The sequence below is a fragment of the Mus musculus genome, chromosome 10 (assembly GCF_000001635.26).
Source record: "Mus musculus strain C57BL/6J chromosome 10, GRCm38.p6 C57BL/6J".
NCBI lineage: Eukaryota > Metazoa > Chordata > Mammalia > Rodentia > Muridae > Mus > Mus musculus.
In genome coordinates this window covers 111,568,150-111,586,036 of record NC_000076.6, presented here as the reverse complement: position 1 = coordinate 111,586,036, position 17,887 = coordinate 111,568,150, and the positions used below count along the sequence as shown (strand labels likewise).

At 44.6% G+C, this 17,887-nt stretch overlaps 2 long non-coding RNA genes across 3 annotated transcripts in view; one reads left to right on the top strand and one right to left on the bottom strand.

Moving 5' to 3' along the window:
- Positions 1 to 2,986, bottom strand: part of Gm30262 — a 28,538-nt gene extending 25,552 nt beyond the window's left edge. The window contains exon 1 of one of the 2 annotated variants that reach the window (XR_380793.4): positions 2,539 to 2,986. This is a non-coding gene — a long non-coding RNA (predicted gene, 30262). The remainder of the gene's footprint in view (positions 1 to 2,538) is intronic. The other variant, XR_380794.4, reaches the window with a different exon arrangement.
- A 9,294-nt stretch (positions 2,987 to 12,280) lies between these two features.
- Positions 12,281 to 16,157, top strand: Gm30193. Its single transcript, XR_380791.3, has 3 exons — positions 12,281 to 12,499; positions 13,232 to 13,334; positions 16,016 to 16,157. It is a non-coding gene; the product is annotated as a predicted gene, 30193 (long non-coding RNA).
- Positions 16,158 to 17,887: the final 1,730 nt, after the last annotated feature.

Here is a 17,887-nt window from a genome sequence, read left to right as displayed (position 1 = left end):
TTGGAGCTGAGACAAAAGGATAGACCATCTAGAGACCGCCATATCCAGGGATCCATCCCATAATTAGCCTCCAAACGATGACACCATTGCATACACTAGCAAGCGTTTGTTGCAAGGACCGTGATATAGCTGTCTCTTGTGAGACTAGGCCGGGACCTAGCAAACACAGAAGTGGATGCTCACAGTCAACTATTGGATGGATCACAGGGCCCCCAATGGAGGAGCTAGAGAAAGTATCCAAGGAGCTAAAGAGATCTGCAACCCTGTAGGTGCAACAACAATATGAACTAACCAGTACCCCGGAGCTCTTGACTCTAGCTGCATATGTATCAAAAGATGGCCTAGTCGGCCATCACTGGAAAGAGATGCCCATTGGACAGGCAAACTTTATATGCCCCAGTACAGGGGAACGCCAGGGCCAAAAAATGGGAATGGGTAGGTAGGGGAGTGGGGGAGAGGGTGTGGGGGACTTTTGGGATAGCATTGGAAATGTAATTGAGGAAAATACGTAATAAAAAAAATTGATTTGTTTTGTTTTGTTTTACTTTGAGACTACTTTTGCTAAGTAGGTCTGGCTGGCCTGTAACATACTGCGTTGAACAGGCTGTTCTCAAACATGCACTGATCCTGTTGCCTCTGCATCCAGGTACTGCAATTACAGCTGTATACCACCAGTCCGAGCTTTGAATTTTTTTAAGACAACATTCAATGAAGGTCTCTGTATTTCTCAGCCTCCTCTTCTCAGAGGGATGATCCAGAAATGCAGAGAAGTTTAGGGTCCAAAATATAATCCATGCAGAAGTTTCAGAAAGTATAGTTTTTGTGCAAGGACACTTCTATACAAAGCGTTAGGTGCAGGTGGTGGTGGCACATGCTGTTGATCCCAACACTCAGGAGGCAGAAGCTGGTGGATCTCTGTCAGTTGAAGGCCTGGTCTACAGAGCAAGTTCTAGTACAGCCAAGGCTACACAGAGAAACCCTGTCTGGAAAAACAAAACAAAACGAAATATTAAAGCTAATTGGGTATTATTTCAAAGAAACACAAGAAGAAAAGCTACAACTGAGAACACTTTTGTGGCGCACACCTTTAATCCCAGTACTCCGGAGGCAGAGGCAGGCAGATTTCTGAGTTTGAGGCCAGCTTGGTTTACTAAGTGAGTTCCAGGACAGCCAGGGCTACACAGAGAAACCCTGTCTGGAAAAACAAAACAAAACGAAATATTAAAGCTAATTGGGTATTATTTCAAAGAAACACAAGAAGAAAAGCTACAACTGAGAACACTTTTGTGGCGCACACCTTTAATCCCAGTACTCCGGAGGCAGAGGCAGGCAGATTTCTGAGTTTGAGGCCAGCTTGGTTTACAAAGTGAGTTCCAGGACAGCCAGGGCTACACAGAGAAACCCTGTCTGGAAAAACCAAGAGAGAGAGAGAGAGAGAGAGAGAGAGAGAGAGAGAGAGAGAGAGAGAGAGAGAGAGAGAAAGAGAGAGAGAGAGAATACTTTTAAAAAGACAGAGTTTTATATTGCTAATTGGGGGTGGCGACACTTGCTGGTAATCCCAGCGCTCAGGATGTAGCAGCAGGAGGATGGCTTCAAGTTTTTGACTAATCCATCCTGCAGAGGAAGCGCTAGACCAGACGTGGCTACAATGTAGCCAAATTCTGTCTCAGAAAAACAAGTGACATAAAAGAATTGTTTCTTTCTAAGTACACGAATACAACCTTCCACATAATGCTTTAAGTAAATCTACTCACTAGCTGGTATGTCTCAATATTTCTTGCAGGAAATTGTGTTCCCGAGCTAGTAAAAGTCGGAACAGTCTAACATGGGTTTAGTCATAAATACACTAATTCACTCAAAGGCATTAGAAGGCCTAAAAGACTCAGGCCTAGGACTCATACTGACGTATGTGAAACAGCCATCCCATAGTTTCCAAGTTAACGAACTCTTTTCTACTGCATCTGACTAATGCCATTGCCTAGCTCAAGGCTGCTGACTCATGGGAGAGAGGCAAGACTTTTGATGAGTCATGTTCTTAGGAACCGTGAGCCACGGAGACCCTGGCTCTCCCGGGAGCCCCAAAGTCTTCCTGGGTCTCTGCTGTTCATCATAAAATCCTGTGCCTGCCTCCCCTCCTACTGAATTAATTGCTGTTAGTGTGTGGGAGGGTGGTGCCTGCAATTAGCTTTCTACCTGGCAGTTAGTCAACAATATAAAGGTGGTTAAGTGAGTCATGAACTTGTCAGTAGATTAAGAGAAAAAAAAAAAAAACCTGGAACTTGTCAAATGCTTAAAATAATTGGTTCACGGAGATGCAAACGGGACCCAAGATGAGGTAGAAAGAACAACCCAGCCCAACTCTTGGATAATATGAAAGCCGTCGGGAATTCCTGACACAGGTGACACATGGCTTTATCTAGCGAGGCATGAGAAGGGTGGGGTTGGGACTGAAGAGAGGTCAGAATGCACAGATAAGGATAAAGGAAATTCCAAGAAGGATCTAAAATCTGCTGATGGCAAGAGGCAGTGCGCTGTTACCTGCATAAAGAGTCGGGATGGCCGATGACTTCAAATCCTTGCACTACGCTGATTCTGCCTCAAGAGAGCTTGCTAAAAAGCGCCAGTGTGAGCCACAACGTAGGGGAAGGAAGCTAGCGGAACTGGGGGCAAAATTTGCTCAAATATTTTGGCTTCCGTTGGAACAAAAATAGCCCTTCTCTTTAAAGAAACTGATGCTGCAGAGACTTGATGATGTTCTAGGAAATGAAATGAGATAATGTTTTCAAAATAGCCCTGCCATAATGTCAATGAATAGTTTCAGTTCTTATCATGCGCGCGCGCAAGGCATTGTGTGCCTCGCGAGCTGCAGCGCTGATACTGAAGCAAGCAAAGGTGTCAGGACATTTAAAAAAAAAAATGTAATGCTTCTCCCCCTCTCTAAAGAAAATAGCATACAAATGCCCACGATGGGTGAAAACCTAACTCCAGTCAGCCATGGCAGGTCAAAAACCAGTTTCATTGATTCTTGGCAAAGGCTGAAGGAAGATCTTGGACTAACACCCATACTTTCACAGGGAAAAAAAAAAAAAAAAAAAAAAAAAACAGGATCTCAGGTCATTCAAGCCATCAGAGGCTTTAAATGTCACCTGGCTCTTGCCCAAACTGGCGGCCACCCAGAAACATTAAATAACACTCCTCAGTTTCAGGGTGTACGAATTGCAACACTGATTCCATGGAGCCAGGCTGACTTCTTTCCTCCCTTTCTTCATCTACTTTTCTTCTCCCTTGACCTGGTTCTGAGAAACCGTAAAGCTCCACGGGCAAAATGCCGCTGAAGTCCAGCTGTAAGTCTGCAAAATTACAGAGTCACATTCCCTTGCTCCATTTCATCACCTGCCACTCTCATATAGAAGCCATCTCTGGGACACCACGTGGCCAAGGTCACTCTGAAGTTGTCACACTTTCTTTGATGGTTCCCTCCACGGCAAGCCAAAGTCAGGAGGGCTTCCTGGGCCGTGGCTTCCATAGCCCTTCCAGTCTTCTTCGGCTGCATGGTCTTTATTGCCCGTTCTTTCACTGTCTTCATGACCTTTCCCCCTCTTACCACACCTGCCACACCAATTTCTCGGAAGCCATGGATTATCTGATTGATCTTCATTCACGCCACTGCACACAGCCCAGAGACTCCATCTCTTTGTGCGGAACAGAGACTCTTTATCAATTTTCTGATTCTCTGAATGGTAGGAAACACCAGATCGTCAAAGCAGCGTGATGACACGGGGTAATATATCTATGCCATAGTAATGCCTTTTTCCGTAACGAAACATCTGTGAGTCAATACTGTGAAATTTCCAGAATTTACAAACTGCCTCTGAAAGGGCCTGCTAACTGTCAAGTCATTACCCCCAGGGGTGACAACTGAAATTAGTCTTTGCCTTCCTCTCTCTGACCTCTCTGCCCCAACACCTAGCTCCATATTTATTCACTGCCCAACTAAGTCCAAAGCTGAACTCACACATTATGAGCCCTACGTGAGACACTCTTTGACCCCACTGATGCCACCAAGGCCACCAATCAAACTGTCCTCTGAAGTCTCACAGACTTTATCTCCTGCCTCCCTGTGCTGTTGTTAATCTCTTTGTTGACTGTTTCTTAGTTAGGTTTACTGATCCATTCTACCCCAGTAGTTGACATGGGGATGGGTTTCTCCATTTTTACCTGAAGATGCCTCGCATAGCATCTTCATCAAGGGTCTGCGGTAAACCGCATTTTGCAAGACTTCATCTGCAAAATGAGAAGGCCGTGTCTTTCAGAAGGTGCATGCCCTGGGAGGAGGGTGGAGTCATGGCTGAGGTTTTCTCAGGTCAGCAGTTGGTAAAATGGTGAGTGTGGCCTGTAGTGGGGAGTATGTCTGTCTGTCTGCCTGTCTGTTTGTTTATTGAGGCCCATTGTGGGTTCTGGAGGTCAGAAGACTTTCTAGAAGATGTGACCCTGACTCAAGGTTCATCGATTGCTATAAAGAGAGGGAAGGGATGACATCTTCATTGAAAAGAGCAGCATCTGCACCCATTTCGAGGCTTAAAAAATACTTCCTTTAAAAAAAATTAATATGGGAGTTAGAGGGTAGAGTATGGGGTGAAGGATAATAGAAAGAAGGGCCTGGAAGGGCAGTGACCCTTACCAACACGGCTTTACCCGTTGGTACCAAGTTCCTTTGTAATCCTGGAGGAACAGAGCTATGCAAGGACTACAGGTTACAGTGACATGGCCCTGTGCTCGGGAGTGGGGAAGGAATCAGTGCGCACTAGACCGGTGGCAGAATGACCCTCGTGGCTATGGCAGTGTGACAGGGAGCTTGCCAGAGATGACCACTCAGACACAAAGTTTAGCCAATTCAAAGTCTTTATTCCAGTGGCTCGGACCACACCCAAGAATTTGGGGGGGACCCGGTTGTGACCTCAAGTCTCCAGAACACAGGGTTTTTTAAAGGCAGACACTTCATATAGCCATCGCATGGAGGTGGGGGTATGGGATGTTTTGTAGATTAAGCAGTTGGAAGCAAACAGTTTTAGCAGAAGCTAAGATAAGTGGTTAGCCAGCCAGCCAAAGGGGGTGGGGAGGTCACAGCACAAACGGGCAGCCAAGATAAATGGTTAGCTAGAGGAGGTTCCGTACAAACAACCAATTTTAACAAAGGCTAAGATAAATTAGCTAGAATGCCCTGACCTTTGATTCCTAGAATAGAGTTGGGTAGTTTTTCATGGGATTCTCCATCAAAGAGATAAGATTCTAGTTAAACCTCAGATGACCTCAGAAAGAATACAAGATGGAGGAACCTCTGCACTGTTTTGCTCTGTCCTAACAAGCATTTACCCCATGTAAAACACTTAACAAGCTTGGGGTAGTAAGATTAGTATCCCTTGGTGATTCGTTAGATGTGAGGGGAAGGAGACCAGGGGAAAAAAGGAACGAAGCAAGTAAGCTTCATCTGGTCGCAGAGACAGGAGATGCCGAAGGCACGGGAAGTTTACACGCAGAGATAGCCATCAAGTGCACTACCTAAAGAGCAAAGTGCCTGTCTGGTAGGAATTCAGTTAACACTGGCCGGGATCTCAGAAGAGAGATTTCAGAGATAGAGGCTGGTGGAGATAGATGAGGTCATCCAGGGAAGGCCGATAGAACTCGCATAGTATTTAGATATGAAAGCAAAGACTGGAGGGAAACTCAATGTTGGCCCTTTTGCTCCTCTTTAAGAAAGACCTGCGTTTGATCCCCACCACCTACATGGCAGCTCCTGGTGGTCTGTGATTCCAGCCCCAGGGAGCCCAGCACTGGCTTCTGGCTTCTGAGAGCATTAGGCATTACCATGCATCCATTCAAACACCCGTACACATAAAATAATAAAATATTTAAAAAAAATAAATTTAAGGATTAAAAAAAAGTGACGTTCCAACCAAAAAGAAAGATGGAACACCAGAAAAGACCAACTTTTGAAAGCTGGAGATTGTCCCAAAGAAGCAGGAGCCCTGAAAAGGTGTTAGAGTGGCAGAGGGCTCACCTCTTGCCTCCTGCCTCCTAGCTCTGGGCTTCATCACCATCTCGAACCAGGAAGATAGGAAGTGAGATTAAGACTTCAACAACAGCCTTGGCATTTAGCTGGGGGGGGGTGGGTTGACTTTAGGAAACAAAACACTATCTGAGGAGTGATAGAAACTGAAGCCAGAAGTGGGTTAGGAGTGGGGAAGGGGGGTGAATGTAGAGAAGTTTTCAGAAGCTAAACCTTTGAAAGGAACAGGAGAGACGAAAGCAAAACACTGGCCTGAAAGAACTTTGGGAGTCGGTATGTGTTATTTGGCTGGTTGGTTTGTTTTTACAGTTGACAGAGCCTTGAACATGTTTATATACTGAGCTGAAAACAGTCAGAGAGAAGCTAAGGACACTGGGAAAAGGCTGAAAACAGGAGAGCATTCACTGAGGAGGCAACCAAGGAGGGGCTGTTGAATTACCTTAGGAGGGAGAAGACACAGTGTTGCTAGGAGACCAGCAGGTAGAAGGGGTTTGGGGGGAGGGGGTGATGGTTACAGACACTAATAGCTTTAAAGACAAGAGTGCAGATTGACACAGGACTCCTCCCCCAAATCCTGATTCTCTGATAGGATTCAGAGAAGCTGGCCATACTGAGATGGGGGATATTTACCGGCAGAGAAGTTTACTAGCAGTCTTAGTCAATCACAATGCATGAATCTGATTCAACCCAAAAAGCCAAAAGGCAATCAGGGGAGTAGGTAAGCTGATGGTAATGGGAGATGATTATCAACTTTTTGCTCATATAATGCTATCGTGGTTGACTTTGAAGAATCATCATCATTCAGGTGGCATATAACCTTTATAGATAAAAATAATATAATATACTGGGTCCATTTACAATAATTGGTGTGAAGCAGAAACTGTAGATGAAACAAGATTGGACATAAACTAAGGGTTAGACAGGAAGTTTATGAATCTATTCCCTGTGGTTTTGTGTGTATTGGAATTTTTCCATACTAGAGTAAATAAAATTAAACTAAAAATTAAAAAATTAAATCCCCCCCCCTCCAAAAAAAAAAAAAAAAAGGTGATGGTAGAAAACGAAAAAGCCTTATATTGAAAAACACATAAAGCTAGGTAGAACTGAAAGTCTAGCAAACATCAAAGACATTAAAGTTGCAGTGACAAAGTCGAATGACCTTTTATCTAGCAGCACTCGGAGAGAAGCTTTGATGTGGCAGTGTAAAAGTCACACTGGAGGAAACAGGAGACTCTGGAAGGATATGACAGAGGAGGTGAAAGGGCTCAGGGTGTTAACTGGAGAAAAACTGAACCTGTAGATCATGTCCCTGCCTACACAAGACAGAAAAGTCGGGGTCAGGGGAACCACGGAAGTTGATGATAGACATGGGGAAAAGGAAATGAAGTCTCAGAGGAAATACATGACCAAAAAAGTAAGAACAAGAAATCTGTAAGGAGCCAGACGATGGTGGTGCACGCCTTTAATCCCAGCATTTGGGAGGCAGAGGCAGGCGGATTTCTGAGTTCAAGGCCAGCCTGGTCTACAGAGTGAGTTCCAGGACAGCCAGGGCTACACAGAGAAACCCTGTCTCAGAAAAAAACTAAAAACAAAAAAAACAAAAAAACCCACATCCGTGAGGATGAGAAGCTGGGGTTGGCAAGCCCTTCTCTGGAGCCGAAGACTTCAATTCTACATGATGGCAAGGTCAGGTAGAGCCGTCGGTTGCCAGAGTTGCCTGCTGGTAATCGTTACCCAAGACATCAAAAGGAATCAAGAAAGGCATGGAGGTTGAATACATGATGGCTCAGCAGTTAGGAGTGTGCATTGCTCTTCCAGAGGAGCTTGGTTCAATTCCCAGCTCACATGTCAGGTGGCTGAGCTGCCTGTAACTACAGCTACTGGGGATGCAATACCTCTAGACTCCATGAGTACCCACAAACATCTCACACACACACACACACACACACATGTGCACATGAACACACACAGGCAGGCACACACTCACGCACATTGGCTGCTCAGAAGTCTCTAGAGCAAAACTGAATTTTGGAGCATGGAGTGGGATCCTCTAGCTGGGACAGATATCGTTGTTGTTGTTGTTCTTTGTTGTTTTGTTTATTTGACAAATCGTCCACCATTAAGCAAACGGTATACCCTATCTACCTACATGAGTTTTTCAACTTAAAAAGTTATCGGGGACAAAAATTTAAGTTGAAGAAACAAATTTAGAAAGGCCGGAAAGGGAACCCTAAAAAACAAAGAAAACAGACTAACTTACAACACGAGTAAACATTTAATTAACGATCATCTCCGATATCAAGAGAGTTTATCACTGGAAAGGGCTTTAAGCCTTAGTAAACCTCCCAGACCTTAGCATAACTGACTCCATGATAGAAGTACTATTCAGGCCCTAAAACTCAGCATGTAGACACCACCTCCTGCCAAAAATGAAAATAAAGACCCAGTCCACCAAAGTCTATAGTTCTGGGAATGTCTCTAAATGAACTAACCTTGCTTTTTTTGTTTCTGTAGTTCCATTTTTATCTAACTGTTCTTATTACTGAAATATGTCAACCCAGGAAATGATGGATTTTGTGCTTAAAATCTCACCCCAAGAAGGCTCACTGCTACCCTGAGATCTGGAATACCCCGTGTAGACACAGACCAACTAAAACTTTCTATTGGCTCAAACTGAAGTCTGAGCAATCTTCTCTGGCGAATACCTCACACCCTTTACATTGCCTAATTTTTCTTGTCACCATCCTAGAGCTCTGAGATTCCCATTTACATATGGAATAGTGAAGGGAATTTCCCCTCTGCCATTCAAGGATTGGCTGGAATACACTGGCAAAGACCAATTAGCTAGAGAGAAGACACACATGTAATACAATTAACCCCTGGCCCAATAGGACGTAGAAACTCCAAAATGATACCTCTGTTCTATTGGGGAAGAACAGAAACTGTGGACACTTTTTCAATGAACAGTAAATGATTTTGGGGGACGTTAGGGGGTTTGTAGGAACGTGTTGAAATGAGACTGGGCCTGCCTACTAGCAGGGAAGTATAAATCTCTTTGGCATATTGAGCAAGACTAAAAATAGAAGAGGACTGTGTGTGTCAGAGTCTATGCAGGTGTGTTGACAGACGGCCTCTCTTCCAGTGATTTGTGTTAATGGAAGCTCAGGGAGGGTCTAGTGGGAATAGCTTTCTTCCTTAGGGGGGTGGGACTTGGAGAAGAGATAGCTTCGGCGACACCTGCTGCTGAATTCTTTCGCTCAAATTAATGGGCAGACAAGGGCGTCCAGGTCAAGGTGCTGGTCTCTTGATCCGTGGTAGGTCAGGTAGCAGCTAAGAAGCTAACATAGAGACCATATTGCTGATAAGAAAAGTAGCCAGGGCTGGTTGACACTGGGTCACCTTCATCTAACTTTGGCTCAATAACGCTTTACTACACCCTGTAAGGGAAACCAGATTGTGTGAACCAGCCCCACCCTGACACGCCTGGAAGCTGTAGGTACAGCCACACTGGCAGAGGCTCTGAGACATGAGGAGTTAGAAATGGGTGGGTGGGTGGGTGGGTATCTCCATTATTAGTCACACAACGTCGATGTTCAGAGGGGAGAGGAAGCTGGGATATGAGAGGCCTCTGTTACAGAAATTCCTCCCAGGGATCTGTTAGGCCAAGGTTTATCAAAGACCTGGAATAAAAGGGAAGGCGTCCAGAGTCAAAGTCCTTGAGTAACAATTTCCTTGTGAATGAGAGGCTGGTATGTAAATAAGGGCTTTGCATAAGCCAGACATTCTTTCAAGTCCAGTTTATCTACAGGGTGAGTCATTTCCTCTCTAAAGCAAGAATTAAACCCATAATCATTACACAGCACATACCTTCCTCCCCAGCCTGCCTAAAGATAGCCAGCAAGCGAGGCTCTGCCTCTGACAGGACAGCCTTGCCCTTTCTCAGCGGGAGAACGGCATGGAGATCCACAGGCAGGTCAAGAGCTAGAGATTGGAAGGAAGTTTCAGGTACGGTTGGTGTGAGCTATAGCAAGAACCTCAGGGCAGGTTTGTATCTTCCTACGGAACCTGAACCGCACTGCTGGAGAAACAAGAACTAGAAACCTTTGGAGAAAGGTGATTTCCAGAGACCAGGAAATGGAAGAAACAACAAGCCAAAGGCTCGTCTACAGAGGAGGGCTTCGCCCAGGGACTTGACCTTTCAGACTCAACAATACAGTACTATTTGGGGATCAGTGTGCCAGTACACACACACACACACACACACACACACACACACGCTCGTGCCTCCAGTTCTTCCTCCCAATATCTTTTGGACATTTTGCCAGGACCCCACACCCACTCACAAGGCTTGATTGACTTTTCAGGAGCTAAAGATTCAATGTGTAGAGTGACATGGGGGAGGGGAAAAGTAAGCAAGCAGAAACGGAAGCCTTCGCTTTCCCCTGGGAGCCTCCACAGTCCCGCTGCATCCACCCTTCCACACTATAGATGACCTTATGTCCAAGGGATGGGCGTTTGCATCACCAAGGTTTAAGGGAGTGAAACCAGGTTTGCCACTTGCAGCAAGGAGGGAGAGCACTGGGCTTGATTCCCCTCTGACACATTCCCTCATCCCATGTATTCAGACAGGACCTCGTTATGTCACTGAGGCTGTACTTGAACTCAAGATCCTAAAGAGTCAGCCTCCCCAAAACTGCAAATACCACTGTGTGCCACTATATCCAGCTTGCAGTTTCTTGAACAATGAACGAAGGAGCTTCCACTGGGGAAATACATACACGCTAATAGATAGAAGGATCCATCATTGTTAGCATCAGAACCATCCACAGACAGACAGAAGCTGTTTACATCCTAGGTGACAAGACCCTCCCGTGACTGTTGCCATGGCAACCATCGCATACCCCCTGTGTACGCATTACCTGTATCACCTGTGTGACCTAGGTCAAGGCCTTGATAAAAGACACGAACCCTGACCCATAGCTTGCTCTCACCCGCCCTCACTTATTTCCTTCCTCTTTCAATAAATACCTCCCCTGTGAGAACTGGGCGGGCTTAGTGTGATCTGTCCAGGAATACACCGCTTTTCATCTAAGAGTTATCACATTTGAAGTGAGCACATTCCTGAGCAAAACCAATTTAGGGTACTAATCATACATATAGCCACCTCTACGTTGCCCTCCCAAAAGCCCCATACAAACAGCCCCTGTACAGAGATTTCAGCACAGGGAGCCTAGGTGTCTTCTCTAGGTCAGCTAAGAGGACTGCGGGAGAGGTGACTTGAAACTGGCGGTCTCTTGTTAAGTTTGTCCAAAGAGCCTTTACTCAAATAAAAAGAAAACGTTAGTGCTGGAGATAGACCACAGTTGATAGTTTTTCCCTCATATGCTCAAGAGTGTGGTTTGAACAACAAAACTGCATAAAATCAGCAGTGCTGGCCCGGGCCTGTCATCTACAGCACTCAGCAGATAGAAACCGGAGGGTCAAAAGTTCAAGGACATCCCCAACTACCCAAGGAGTCTGAAGCCAACGTGGGCTGCAAGAGATCTTGCCTGTCAAAGGGGAAGGGGGAGAAACAACCAGGATAGAGGGAAGGCGGGATGAGGAAGCACAGGAAGAATGCACTGCCAGTCTTTTATAGGGCTGACAGCTTTTCTTCATTTGCATATAGAGCTCTGGCCTTAAGGGTTCCTTCCCTTGCCTCCAGCTTCCTGCTAGGTCTTGCTCAGCATTGCTTGCTATGCAGGAAGCTTACAGAAACAAGCAAAGGCAGTGCTTTATCCATCCTCCAGGAGCTGTGGTCCTGCAGAAGAGACCGGCAAGGGGACTGGGGATTCCAGCAAAGGGCTAGTGCTGTAACCGAAGGGTGGGGAGTGGGGGGTAGGGGGGTCAGCAACAGGTTGATGTTCCAAATGGAAGGGGCCTGCGGGCTAGTCTTCCTGAGGAACTAAAGTCCAGGGTTAGCACCACAGGGTGGGAATGAAAGGACTGAGGACAAAGAAGGAAAAGAAGTCACTTTGACTCAAGAGAGAGGAAGCAGAAATTCTTCAACCCTTCTCCTGAAAGGAATAAAACCCGCGACTCTGAAGAACGGGGTATTTTTATCATTTCTCGAACTATATAAACCTTCCGAGTATGTTGTGATAACAACGATTCTCTAGATGGGAATGTTACCACTTGGCTTTTCAGGTCACCTGTGAGCCCACAGTAGACCACGTTTTGTGACGACTTTCTGAGCATTAGGAAGAGCCCCCAGCTCTGATCCTAAAAGTCTGCTTCACCCACTGAGAGTGTTGTAAGTGAAGACTCCGTGTCGGATTATCGCAGGCAGAATACATCAACCTAAATGCACAGGAACAGCTGAAGGAAATATAAAAAACAAGCCCGAGAACACAAGGAAGGAGTTTTGAACAGCAGCAGCCATGCCTATCAAAGGTGACCGTACTTTATTTTTTCCTAATTCTTTAGGCACTTGTGCTGGCCGGTCTTATGTCAACCTGACACACAAGGTATAGTCATCTGAAAGAGGAAACCTCAGTTGAGAAAATGCCTCCAAAAGGCATCTTCTTAATTAGTGATGGATTGCAGCCCATTGTGGGTGGTGCCTTCCCTGGGCTAGTGGTCCTGGGTTCTATAAGAAAGTAGGCTGAGCAAGCCAGGGGGAGCAAGCCAGTAAGCAGCACCCCTCCATGGCCTCTGCATCAGTTCCTGCCTCCAAGTTCCTGCCCTGTTTGAGTGCCTGTCCTGACTTCCTTCAATGTTGAACAGCAATGTGGAAGTGCACATCAAATGGACCCTTCTCTCTCCAACTTGCTTTCTAGCCATGGTGGTTTTATTGAAGCAATAGAAACCTTAACTAAGACAGTACTCTAGGCCAGTTGATTCAAGGTGTTAAGTTCTCCCCACAGTTCCCCATGATGAGGGAAGTTTCTGAGACCCGGCTGACCAGCCCTAGGCAGAGCCCTGGAGTGTAGAGAACAGGTGGCTTCTGGGTAATAGAAGCACCTAACCTCAGGAAGGAGTTTTTATGAACCCTCTCACATCATTTATCCAGTGACAAACACATATTGCTACCATATTTTTTCCAACTGACAATTCTTTAAAAAAAAAAAAGTTATTACTCCATCCATTTTCTTGTTCTCAGAACTTTCCCCTTCTCCTGAATAGATCAAAGCTACATGAAAAGTGTTCAGTAAAGGACTATGCAAACACTGCTTGTTTAAAAGGATCAAGCCTCGCCCATAACAATGAACAACACCCTAGCATCCAGGTAAGCAGCTGTGGAAAGCCAGGGGAGAAGTTGGACAATTGCCTATTATCAATATGGCCGGTATGTTCTGAAGACCAGGAAAGTGCTGAAGCCTCTGGTGGGTATGGAAACGAGCTTCAGGGTTTCACACCCACGTTTGCTTTTTATTTGAAGATATTTTATTAAGAGCAAAGGTTTTTCACATCATTGTTTATAAACCCTTAGTAGTCAACAGAGAAACAAACAAACAAAAAACATCTTTAGGGAACTTTTGACAAACATTTAAAGACATTTTCATTGAGAGGGCTGGAGAGATGGCTCAGTGGTTAAGAGCACTGGCTGCTCTTCCACGGGACCCTGGTTTAATTCCAGCAACCATATCGCAGTTCACAGTTGCTTTATAACTCGAGTTGCAGGATATCTAACATCCTCATCTGACCACATATGTGGTGTACAGATATATATGCAGACAAAACATTAATAAATATTAAATAAAATATACTTTGTAATTTAAAAACTATATAGAAGTAGATATAGGTAGATATGTAGTTCGGCTGCGGCTGGTGAGATGGGTCATCAGGTAAAGATGCCCACTGTCGAGCCTGAAGACCTCAATTGGATTCTTGGGACTCACATGGTGTAAGGAAAGAACCAACTTCCAGAAGTCAGTCTCCCGCTTCTTTTGTTTTGTTTTGTTTTTTGTTTTGGGGTTTTTTTTAAATGGTTTTTTTGAGACAGGGTTTCACTGTATAGCCCTGGCTATCCTGGAACTCACTTTGTAGACCAGGCTGGCCTTGAACTCAGAAATCCGCCTGCCTCTGCCCCCCCTGCCCCCCCCCCCCCCCCGCGTGCTGGGATTAAAGGCGTGCACCACCACACCCAGCCAGTCTTCCACTTCTTTACTCTAGCCATGAAACCTGTGTGTTCATACACATACACACACACACACACACAGAGACACACATAAATGTTTCTCTTTTAGGCTTTTTTTGAGACAGTTTTGTAAATCTGAACTTACATGTTTGGCCATTTTAGGTCACTATGAATTATAATTCAGGTGATATATATATATATATATATGTATGTATATGTATATATATATATACACACACACAGGTGACTGTATTCATACATAGGTGAATGTGTGTGTGTATGTATGTATATGTGTGTGTGTATATATGTGTGTGTGTGTATGTGTATGTGTGTGTATATGTATATATATGTATATATATATACATATACATATATATATGATTATATACATATATATATATATATATAATTCACTATGAGAAACACTAACATTAAAGATACCAGTCACTTCCACACTGATCAGTAAAATCAAGTTTTTAATTTCTGACCTTAACTCTGACTCACAGTTCTTTAAGCGACTCTAATGTCTGGGTAACTTTTTCCCAGAGATCACTGTGCTGAAGGCTTAGTTGTTGGTTTGACACCTTAGAAAGTAGTGGAAACTTCTAGGAGGCGGGGTCCAACAGAAGTTTAGGTCATTGTAGGAGCACTGTAAAAGGAGATAGCCTGTCTTCCTCTCCCTTTGCTCTCTGTCTGCCGCGGTCACAGTGATTAAGGACCCATTAAGGACACTATTTTCTTCTGGTCAAAAGCATGAAGTCACTGGTTTGGGTGGAGACATTCCAATTGAACAGGTCAGAGATGTGGCTAAGGGACCACCCTTCAAGAAGGACGTTATCACCCAAAAAAGGCAGGCTCCCTTAGGCCATGCTAAAGAGATGGGCAGAATGATTGGCTCTTTAATGACATAATACACATTCCCTTCCCAGAATGCCTGCCTCCAGTGCAGTCCTGCAGGCTCCCCTCGAAGCCCTGACTCAGAAAGATCTAACTTCTTGTTCTTTTCTGTCTCTTTCTTTAGGATGCTTTCTTCCTGTTATTTGGGCTTCTTCTGTCTTGCCTGAAACTCCCCTTTCTGTCATGGGGCTAACCTCCAGGCCAGCGTAAAGCAGAAGGCATGATGGGTATTTTTCCTTCTCTTGTCTATCCTCCTCCCCTGGGAGGCTGCCAAGGTTTGCAGCTTGCCTGCCCTCGGTGTTGTTCTCTTAAACTCTAATTACCCTTAAGTGTCTATTTGAGTCTGTTCTTAAATTCTTTTATTAGTGAGACTAAGGACCCTACCAGGGGACCCTGATATTTACCAGTATCATATGACAACTCCACTGGAACTCCCCAAACATTTCAGCTAACACCATGAAGCAAGCAGCTTCCTCTAGCATCCTGATGTGTTACCTCAACCGTGTGTCCAAAACACAACACAGACAGCCAGTCATGGACCAAAACCATGATGGACCAAAGCAATTATGAAACAAAAGTAATTTTTGTTTATTTACCTCGTGTGTTTGTTATAGTAACGAAAGTTGACTAACAAAATGGGCAAATGGCTTGTCCTCTTGATCTTTGAATTTTTAAAAACAGATTTATTATTTTTTTAATGTGGTGCACACTCATGCATGCATGTGTGTGCCATGTATGCTGCTACCTACAGAAGCTAGAAAGTACCAGCGTCCCTGGATCTGGAGTTACAGTAAGTCGTGAGCCATCGAACCTGAGTGTCAGGAATTGAACTTGGGGCCTCTGAAAAAGACAGGAAGTGCTCTTGACTGCTGAGCCTTCTCTATCCCCAGTCATGGCTTTTTTTTTTCTTTCTTTCTTTCTTTTTTTTATAGCACTTATGTGTGTGCACGATTAGGTGTGTGGTGCGGAGGCTGTGACACTTGTGTGGACTTCAGAGGACAACTGGGTGAAGTCACTTCTTTCCCATCTTTATGCTGTTTCCAGGACCAAACTGACGTCTTCAAGCTTGCTTACACAGCATGTTCTTTTTACACACTGGGCCATCTTGCAGGCCTGATTTTGGATTCTAAATATATTAACTTGGAATTTTAAGGGTTTTCTTTTTCTACTATGCACAGGTCAATGTTCCTCCTTAGAAACAAGCTGCTAATGGAATCAGGATAGCTAGGGAGAGAGCTTTCAAACAAAGACAAGGTTACCTTTGTGGATGGGTAAATGCAGAGTACAGGAAGGGATGGGTACCACCTTCAAATGCAAAACCCATTGGCTCTGACTTTCATCATTGTCTATTTCCCTCCATAACAACAAGAAAGGAAAACTCCTACTAAACATACCTGAAGGCGTAATAAAATTGTAAGACAGTTTTCTAAAGAGATTAAATATATCTATGGTTATAAAGATCATTTGCACTGTGATTCTGACTATAAATACTCCAGTGTGAGATATGGGGACACTGAGGTCATCGTTTCTTCTGTCAGGATTCCTAATGCAGCTTCCTGACAGGAACAATAAAAGAATAGCAAGCATATGCTCGGATTATGAGTCACAAGGCCCAGGTTAAAACCCAGCGCCATGGAGACAGAGAGAAAGAGAAAGGGAGAGGAGAGAGAAGTGAGAGTCAGATAGACAAACATGGCACACATGCATGCACATGGTCACACCATATAAAAATAAATCGATTTTAAAAATATTTAAAGATCAAGAAAGAGAGACAGAGAGACAGAACAGGAAAAGAAATGGCGGTGGAGAGAGAAAGAAATGAGGAGAAGAAAGGGAGGGAGGAGGGAGGGAGGGAGGGAGGGAGGGAGGGAGGGAGGGAGGGAGGGAGGGAGGGAGGGAGGGAGGCAGCTCCTTGCATAGCAGTGCTCTGTATCCCCTTTGTGGGTGGTAGCCTTGACTTCTCTGGGGAGGATAAATAGCATCAGAATTCTCATGGTCCTAGACACATGTCTTTTGCATTTATAGCTCTTGTACCTGCTTTCATGGCATTTTGTGCTTTTCCTTTAACTCAGTAATGAAGGCTATTTGAATTCATGCTGCTGTCCAAACTTTTCAAGATACAAACTGCATCTCATCAAAAAGTAGTGGAACCAAAGTGGCTCATCACTTCAGACAAGAGGTCACATTCATCCAGACAATAAACAACTCCAGACTGAGGTCATCTACTTCTAATTCAGAGGCTTCTTGTTGTTGTTGTTGTTGTTAATATTATTTAAACGGATGGTTTTCTTTCAAACCAATTCAGTCTCTTTTTTTCCCCTCAAATTGTTTATATGAGCAGAAAACACTTTTAACACAAAGCCAGGGGGGGGAAAATTTGTATATGCACATAGCATCTATTTGTTGGCAGATATTCTCTCATTTCCATAAATATCCTTGACTGTTGTGAAGAAATCTCACAATATTTTCCTTTAAGAAAAAGGGCAAACGGGGGGGGGGGGGGGGGGCGGCGGCATGCTAGTACATGGTTTTTAATCTCAGTACTTGGGAGGCAGAGGCAGGTGGATTGCTGTGAGTTCAAGGGGAGCCTGGTCTGTAGAGCAACAGCCAGGACTGTTTATCACACAGAGAAAGCCTGTGTTGAGAGAATTCATTCATTCATTAATCAATTAGTTTTTTTTTTTTTTTTTTTTTTTTTTTTGGGCTTTTTCGAGACAGGGTTTCTCTATAGCCCTGGCTGTCCTGGAACTCACTTTGTAGACCAGGCTGGCCTCGAACTCAGAAATCCACCTGCCTCTGCCTCC